Source organism: Cebus imitator, unplaced genomic scaffold, assembly GCF_001604975.1.
Source record: "Cebus imitator isolate Cc_AM_T3 unplaced genomic scaffold, Cebus_imitator-1.0 Scaffold33, whole genome shotgun sequence".
Classification (NCBI taxonomy): Eukaryota; Metazoa; Chordata; class Mammalia; order Primates; family Cebidae; genus Cebus; species Cebus imitator.
Window position 1 is genome coordinate 4,547,482 of NW_016107348.1, and position 8,029 is coordinate 4,555,510.

An 8,029-nucleotide genomic window follows, 5' to 3' on the forward strand; every position below is an offset into this window, starting at 1 on the left:
CCTGCTCTTTAACAGTAGGACTGGAGTTTGGTGCCGTCTAGCTTTCCTGAGATTATTTGTGAAACTACAAATAAAGTCCTGCTAAGGTAATTTGCCAAAGTCACACAGAGACAAACTCGACTGCTAGATTTTCTCTGCCTGAGGAAGGAGCAGGTGAATCTTGGCACCCTGGGACTTTCATTTTAACTCTGGAGAAATCTGTGTAACCTGCTGATATTCCCACTGAGCTGTTTTCAGATTCTAGGTTCTAGAGCAACCTGGGTACCAGCTGGAGACCCAGACACACAGTGGGGCTGGCCCACCGGGCCTGAGGAAGAGCACTACACAGTTCACAAACAGGAAATGTCCTTTCACACAGAGGGCTTTTTTTTTTTTTTTCTCAAGATAGAGTTCTGTCTGAGGAACAAAAAAATGTGTTTAGTTGACCATGAAGTAGCTTTAAATATCAGATACTTCCTACTCAATTCAGGTAGCTAATTAACAAATTGGCCTTTCCTTATATCTTTAGGCCAAATGATCATGCTTTAAGTTTAGCAATTCAAGGTCTAGCAATTCACTTTCATTTGTTTATGCAAAATTCACAATGCTGTATCTCTGCAGTAACTATTCATTAATATCTTCTAAACTACATTGTAATCTCTCATCAATCCTTATTCTCACTGATGTTTTAACTAAGAAAAGAAAAAGAACTGAAATCCAGGGTTGATGGCAAACTTAGTTAAGTCCTCAAATAATTACAAAGCACCAATTCGCATATGGCAGTGGTCTCTTGAGCAAAAACTAGGATGTCATCCTTGCCCCAAAAAAGTTTATATGTAACTCGAGATTATCTGTAGAAGGGCCGGGGGAAAACAATCAGTGAACAATGGTAGGCCAAATGAAAATACAGTAGACCGCTGTGCGCGTTGGCTCACGCATGTAATCTCAGCACTTTAGGAGGCCGAGGCAGGTGGATCACCTGTGGTCAGGAGCTTGAGACCAAACTGGCCAACATGGTGAAACTCCATCTCTACTAAAAATACAAAAATTAGCCAGGTGTGGTGGTGCGCGCCTGTAATCTCAGCTGCTTGGGAGGCTGAGGCAGGAGAATTGCTTGAGCCTAGGAGGCGGAGGTTGTAGTGAGCTGAGATGCACCACTGCACTCCAGCCTGGGCCACAGAGTGAGATCCATCTCAGAAACGAAAAAAAAAAATACAGCAGTCCCTCGTTATCTGCAGGGGATGCATTCCAAGACCCCTAGTGGATCCCTGAAACCTCAGATAGTACCAAGCCTTACATACACTATGTTTTTTGCTGTATAGTAATGGGTAGGGTGCATATACAGTGTGGATACACTGGACAAAGAGATGATTCACATTCTAGACAGGGTAGATCTGATTGTATGAGGTTTCATCATGTTACTCAGAATGATGTGCATTTAAAACTATTAATTACTAATTTCTAAAATTTTCCATGTAATATTTTTAACCGCAGTTGACCAGGGTAACTGAAACCTCAGGTAATGGAAACATCAGAAAGTGAAAGTGTGGATAAGGGGGGATTCCTGTAAACTCTACGTGGTATGGGCTGGACACCATTTCCAGATGTCATGGCCTTGTGCTTAATTTCCTAAAACTTTGAACACATATGTTCAACTGAATTCTGCCTTGTTCCAGAATCAAAGTGTTCCAGCAGATAGGCTATTCTGATGTGCCATCTTCAGTGAACCAAAGGGATGCCTGTTTCTTGTTTTTGGCTGTCTTTCAGCCCCTTGGCTTTCAGTAAGATTTTCTGTGCCTTTTATACTGTGTGAAACTAAAACACCTGTCTAGACCTTCAATGGCTCTTTGGGGTCCAGTTTGCTGTGTCTCAAGCCAGCATTTTATTGGCTGTCATTATCGCTCTTGCTTTAGAAGTTATTTCCCAAGCATTTAATCACTCAAGTTGAGGTTTCTGCACTTCAGCTGATTGCTCCATGCTTCCGTCCACCCAGCACCCATTTAGGGAGGTAAAATCATAGACTCTTAGGTTCATTTGCTCTTCCTCAACTTGGATGAAAAACACCTGTTACTTTTGACCAATTGATTTCCCCAATTCAGCTCTCAGAACTAAACCACCCACATCCAGGGTGAAAAAGAGGAGCCCTTCCATTTCTAGGGGAGGCCAACGATAGGCCAGGGAGTGAGGAGGGCAGAGGAGAAAGAGCCCAGGCATGGGTGGTGAGTCCAGGCTTGGGAATTCATAGTCTCTCTTTTTGCATGAATCTTATTCATAGTCTCTTTGCATGCTCCATAGCAGGCCACCAGGCGGCACTTGTTAAAGATAAAAGGAGTCCTCTCATCCTTATCTAGTTCTTGGGTGTCTCCTGAGTCACATTCAGCATGGGGAAGTAAAAAGGGCTCTGAAATAAGCTTCTGTGTCATGTGGTTCTTTTTCCCTAATTGAGTATGGCAGGCCTGAGCACAGGGGCCTGGGAAACCTCTTTTTGGCAAGGGTAGAGTGGAAATCTAGAGCCCTCTATTTTCCCATTCAGTATCTAAGCTGACATTCTGGATGAAAATTTCCAGAGGGCTGGAGCTGAACCATAATTATCCTGTTTTTTTTTTTTTTTTTTAAATTGTACCAGTTAGTACACATGTGATTTCTAGAAAATGTTTTCTTAGAAAACATGTCTTCATGATAAGAGAGGTGAAAAAAAATCTGAAAAAAAAAAAAAAATCAAAGCAAAAATAATCCATTTCAGAGAATTGCACTTCTGTGGCAAATATGCATATTCCTACTAATACAAACACTAAAAACAAAAGTCTTCATTTCTCCAAACTCTCTATTTTTAATTCTGTTTCTATTGGAGGCAGAAAATATAATCTCATTCAGTTCCAGGCATTCTTAGGCACTTCAGGTTTAAACCTACCCAAGTTCCTTCCTCTACTCTGAAATCATCAAACTTTTCTCAGGGATCTTTCATGTCTCCCTTTGAAGCTACCTATTTCTGGGAGAGGTGAGCATCTCTCCTCTGGACTCCAGCATCCCTGTCCAGGTGTAACTCTTGTTTCTCCTCCAGCTGGTCTCTCTCCCTTCTTTATCTTCTGGTGGGGTGGGGTGGGGCGGGCGGTGAAAGCATGGTGTGGCTGGAAGAGGAGAGGCTGGTGGAGAGTAGAGACTGGTCAGCAAACACTGTGCATCCTGTCTTTCACTGGGAGATGTGGACCATTGCCAAATATTTGTCATTTCTGTTCTCTCTCCACCATGGCAATTCTGTAGAACAAATGGCAGCATCTTGCTTCTCCACAGGAATGGGGGCAGGTGAGGGAAGTCACAAAATAAAAGGGAGGATGGGTGGGGGACTCATCTATGAATACTTCACAGGTATCACATCGCAAATTTTGTTTGTGCTGAAATGCCCTCCTCTCTCCTGTGACTCCATCCCTGGTATGATTCACTATCAACAATGGATACACCATTGCTGAGCAGGGCCAGCACCAAGGGCTTCACTCAGAACAGGCTGGAGCTTAGGGCAGAGGGTCCGCAGATCTTTTGTTCTCTCAGCATTCTGAAGAGAGGTGTGCTTGGGCTGAGCCAGGCAGGATACACTGAGATCCTTAGCCCAGCAACCTGTGCAAAACTGGCACTGGTTTACCAGAGGACCCAGCTTAGCTGTGCTCAAAGTCCCGACCCACAGCAACTGTGGATAATAAACATGTTGTCTTAAACCTAAGTTTTATGGTAATTTTTAATGTAGCAGTAGATAAGTAATATAGTAGAAAAACTAAAATGCCCATTTTCATAGTTCTATAAAGAAATACCTGAGACTGGATAATTTATAAAGAAAAAGAAGTTTAGTGGACTCACAGTTCCACATGGCTGGGGAGGCCTTTCAACCATGGTGGAAAGTGAAGGAGGAGCAAAGGCACATCTTACATGGTGGTAGGCAAGAGAGCATGTGTGGAGGAACTGCCCTTTACAAAACCATTGGTGAGACTTATTCACTATCATGAGAATAGCTTGGGAAAACACGCCCTGTGATTCAATTACCTCCCACTGGATCCCTTCAGTGACAAATGGGGGTTATGGGAGCTACAACTGAAGATGAGATTTGGGTGGGACACAGCCAGACCATATCACCAGAGGATCCAGCTTAGCTGTGCTCAAATTCCTGACCCACAGCAACTGTGGATAATAAACAAACATAGGTTATTTTAAGCCTCTAAGTCTGATGGTAATTTTTAATGTAGCAGTAGGTAAGTGATCTAATAGGAAAGCTAAATTGACCTTCTAGTCATTTGAATGGGGCAGAAACATGTTGTTGGGGGCAATAACATGTAAATTGACTATATCTGTATGGAAGGTCACCTCTTATGACCTTCACTGTCTAGGATTTCCAAATTTGGAAACTAAGGGAGGGTAGAGAAGCCTCCAGGAATGGTGCCCTGCCTCTTTTATGTGCATATTTTACATGAGGGGTCTTAATAATTATTGTTGTTCTAAGCTACTGTGTTGTGGAGTAATTTGTTATGTAGTAATCGGTAGCAAATACGTTCTTGGTCCATTTTACTCTTCAGCATCCAAGTATTCAACCAATATTTTCTGCATACCTACTGGCTATTAGGTAACTAGACATAGTTACCTTGTCTAGTAACAGACAAGTAATTTGTACTGGGTGCTGGGCATAGGAGACCTGAGGTGAGCAAAAACAGACACAGTGCTTGTCTGCATGGAGTGGGCCATGGGGTGGTAACACAGATAATCAAATAATCATATTTGTAAAATACAAATAATAAACATAAGTTACAGTAATGCCAGCACTACAGAGGAAAAGGGCAATATCTACTCAAGGCTATGAGGGGAGCCTTATTTATTTATTATATACATTTTTTTGAGAAACAGTCTCGCTCTGTCACCCAAGCTGGAGTGCGGTGGCATGATCATGGCTCAATGCAGCCTCAACCTCCAGGGCTCAGGTAATCCTCCTGCCTCAGCCTCCCAAGTAGCTGGGAGCATGGGTATGCACCACTATATCTAGCTATTTTTTTTTTCTTATTTTTAGAAATGGGGTTTCCCTATGTTACCCAGGCTGGTATCAAATGCATGGGCTCAAGTGATCCTCCTGCCTCAGCCTCCCAAAGTGCTGGGATTATAGGCATGAGCCACTGTGCCCAGCTGAGGAGGATCTAATTTAGATAGATGGGGTTAGGAACAATTTCTCTGAGAAAGTAAACTGAATGAGGGTGAATGGGAACGATAGGAGGAGAGCATTCCAGGCAGAGGAAGTAGCACGTGCAAAGGCTGGGTGCTAGAAGGGGCCTGGCAGATGGCAAGCTACTGTGACTAGGACTCAGAGACGAAGGACGGGCAGTGAGGCTGAAGACAGAGGTCAGGCCACATAGAATTTTGTGGACATGTTAAGGAGTTTGGATTTGATACTAAGAGCAATGGGAAGACTTTAAAATCCTTTTAAGGAGTAGAAAAATATAATTTTGATTTTAAATTTTTTGATTAAAAATATCTTGCTATGTAGAGAATGGGTTGAAGACCACCAGTCAGGAGATCAGTTAGGCAGTTAACAGTAATCCACGTATTGTTATCTTTGAATAGCATGTTTACAATTCCCAGGCATAGTCAGCTTTCTGCTTGGCATTCTTTAAAAAGAACAATTTCTATAGACATAGTTTCTGCCCTCCCAGAATCTATCCTCTAAAAAATAAAAAAAAGGTATATTCAAATAGAATAGTGCATGCACATAAGATAGATGAAAAATTGAGAAATAAATCCAGGTAAAACCCAGATCAATCCATCAATTAGTACACGAAGGAAATATAATTTACTTGAAAGCCTAATAGATAAGCCAGACATTTGACACTCCTTATTGATTTATGCCTCCTAACAATTTCATGTTGTAGATGATATTATATTTACTTTACAGATGAAAAAACAGGCTCAGAAAGGTTAAGTGACTTGACAGAGGCCACAAAGTTTGCTGGACGTGTTTTTCCAAAATAAAAGCTTGTTTATTATACCACGTTGCCCACACTTCTTATAAGACTCTATTTGCAGTCCTTCTTGAAGTGAAAACAGTCTTGTTAATAATCAGACACCTATATCTAGTTGATCACCATAACATGTATATTTTTCTAGGCAACATACTTCTCCAAGTTAACCTCGTTAAGATGGGGCAATATAATACCTATATTCATTTATTCACCAAAAGGTGCCTAACACTTCAATAAATATAAGGGACTCCAATTATGAACCAAGTTTCATAAAGTGACCAAAGATAAATAATCCATGGGCCCTAACCTAGAAGAACCTGCATATGAAACACATATTTATTATTTTGTGTAATAAGAATCTCATTTCTGCTGGGCGTGGTGGCTCACAACTGTAATCTCAGCACTTTGGGAAGCGAGGCGTGCGGATCACCTGAGATTGGGAGTTTGAGACCAGCCTGACCAACATGGAAAAACCCTATCTCTACTAAAAATACAAAACTGCCAGGCGTGGTGGCAGGCACCTGTAATCCCAGCTACTCAGGAGACTGAGGCAGGAGAATTGTTTGAACCTGGGAGGTGGAGGTTGCGGTGAGCTGAGATGGTGCCATTGCACTCCAGCCTGGGCAACAAGAGCAAAACTCTGTCTCAAAAAAAAAAAAAAAGAAGAAGAAGAATCTCACTTCTGAGGACTTTTTTTGCTTATACTCCATCTACAGAGTTACAATGAAAGTTGCCATATTAGTAAAATAAAATGTGATCCAGCCTATGTCTCAGTTGATTGGTCCAGAGGTTGAGGCTCAACTGCTGGACAAATCAGAATCCTTCCCTGGGACTTTGGCAGTGGAACTGAGAAAGAGAAGTCAGTTTTGGTCTGGGTGCCTGAGCTTCATGATGGAAAACTTATGTGGCTTCTGGTAGTAGTGTTTTGTCATGTCACTGATAAAGCAGAGGAGGCTGATTATTGGTGATAAAAGCAAGAATGGAGCATACCCGCAGAGAAATGTAAGCATGAGTTTTGGTGGCTGGCATGTAAAAGTTAAGCAGAGTTTTAGGCAATATTAAACAATATTATTACAGCTCCCAGAAGCCCAGTTTATACTGATTTCGTATAAGTGGTATTCCTTACAGCACAACTGTGTGACATGCATGGTGTCTCCTGGACTTGTATGAGGCAGTCCTACGTTTAGTTGGGGATGGAACTGTAGATAAAGGCCAGGGCCAAATAATGCAGGTATTATGTATCATTTAGAACAGGAATAAAATGTGTGTTGTGATTCTACCCTTCTAAAACTCATGGCAGACATCACTAATTCTCATGGTCCACCTTCCTGCTGAGCTCCAACATCGCCTACTCAATATGGCTCCCCAAAGAGTCACTATCAATCAGCTTATACTTTGCCTATGTACTTCCTGGCCTGACAACAGCTATGACACGTAACTTATAAGTGACTGTATTACATCATAGGAAATTTTTTGCTTTTGATCTGAGGACCCAGAAAATTTGGAACCAGTCTTCAAACTTAGTGGTAACGTGGTATCAGTTAATTAATTTGATTTAATACTAATAAGGAATAGGATTATGGAATTTTAACTAATTGTGTGAATTCTGAAATCGTGTTATTGCCTCAGCTTAGTATTCCTTTTCTGTTCTTTTCTATTTGGCAAACTCTTAGATAGCCTTCAAGACCCAGTGAAATGGTTCCATTTTCATACCTTTTCCTTGACATTCTCTCTTGGAGAAGTAATTGCTCCCCATCTGTTATTCTACATGAATTTACTCTTTTCTCTATTATAGCTTGTTTACTACTGAATTTTAGTTGTTGCTTGTGTGTCTCTTACCTAGAATCTAGATCCTGCAGGAAATACTTAGGTAGTTTGTCCTAGGAAAATACCCTCAAGTCCTGAGAAAACCAACAAAATCAATATATTAGGAGCTATATAAGACGTCTGTATGGGGACTAATTAATCACATCTAGTTTACATCTGAAGCAGCAATTGTTGAGAAGAAAAATATGAATATTTTAAAATAAGAAACCTAAAATTTAAAATCATAAAAACACCCA

At 41.2% G+C, this 8,029-nt stretch overlaps 1 protein-coding gene across 1 annotated transcript in view; it reads right to left on the reverse strand.

The window, feature by feature from the left end:
• Positions 1-385, reverse strand: part of NCF2 (neutrophil cytosolic factor 2) — a 51,093-nt gene extending 50,708 nt beyond the window's left edge. Inside the window, exon 1 of the mRNA XM_017524372.2 lies at positions 1-385. This exon is cut by the window's left edge and continues 155 nt beyond it. The gene's annotated coding sequence lies outside the window, so the exon portion shown is untranslated.
• Positions 386-8,029: the final 7,644 nt, after the last annotated feature.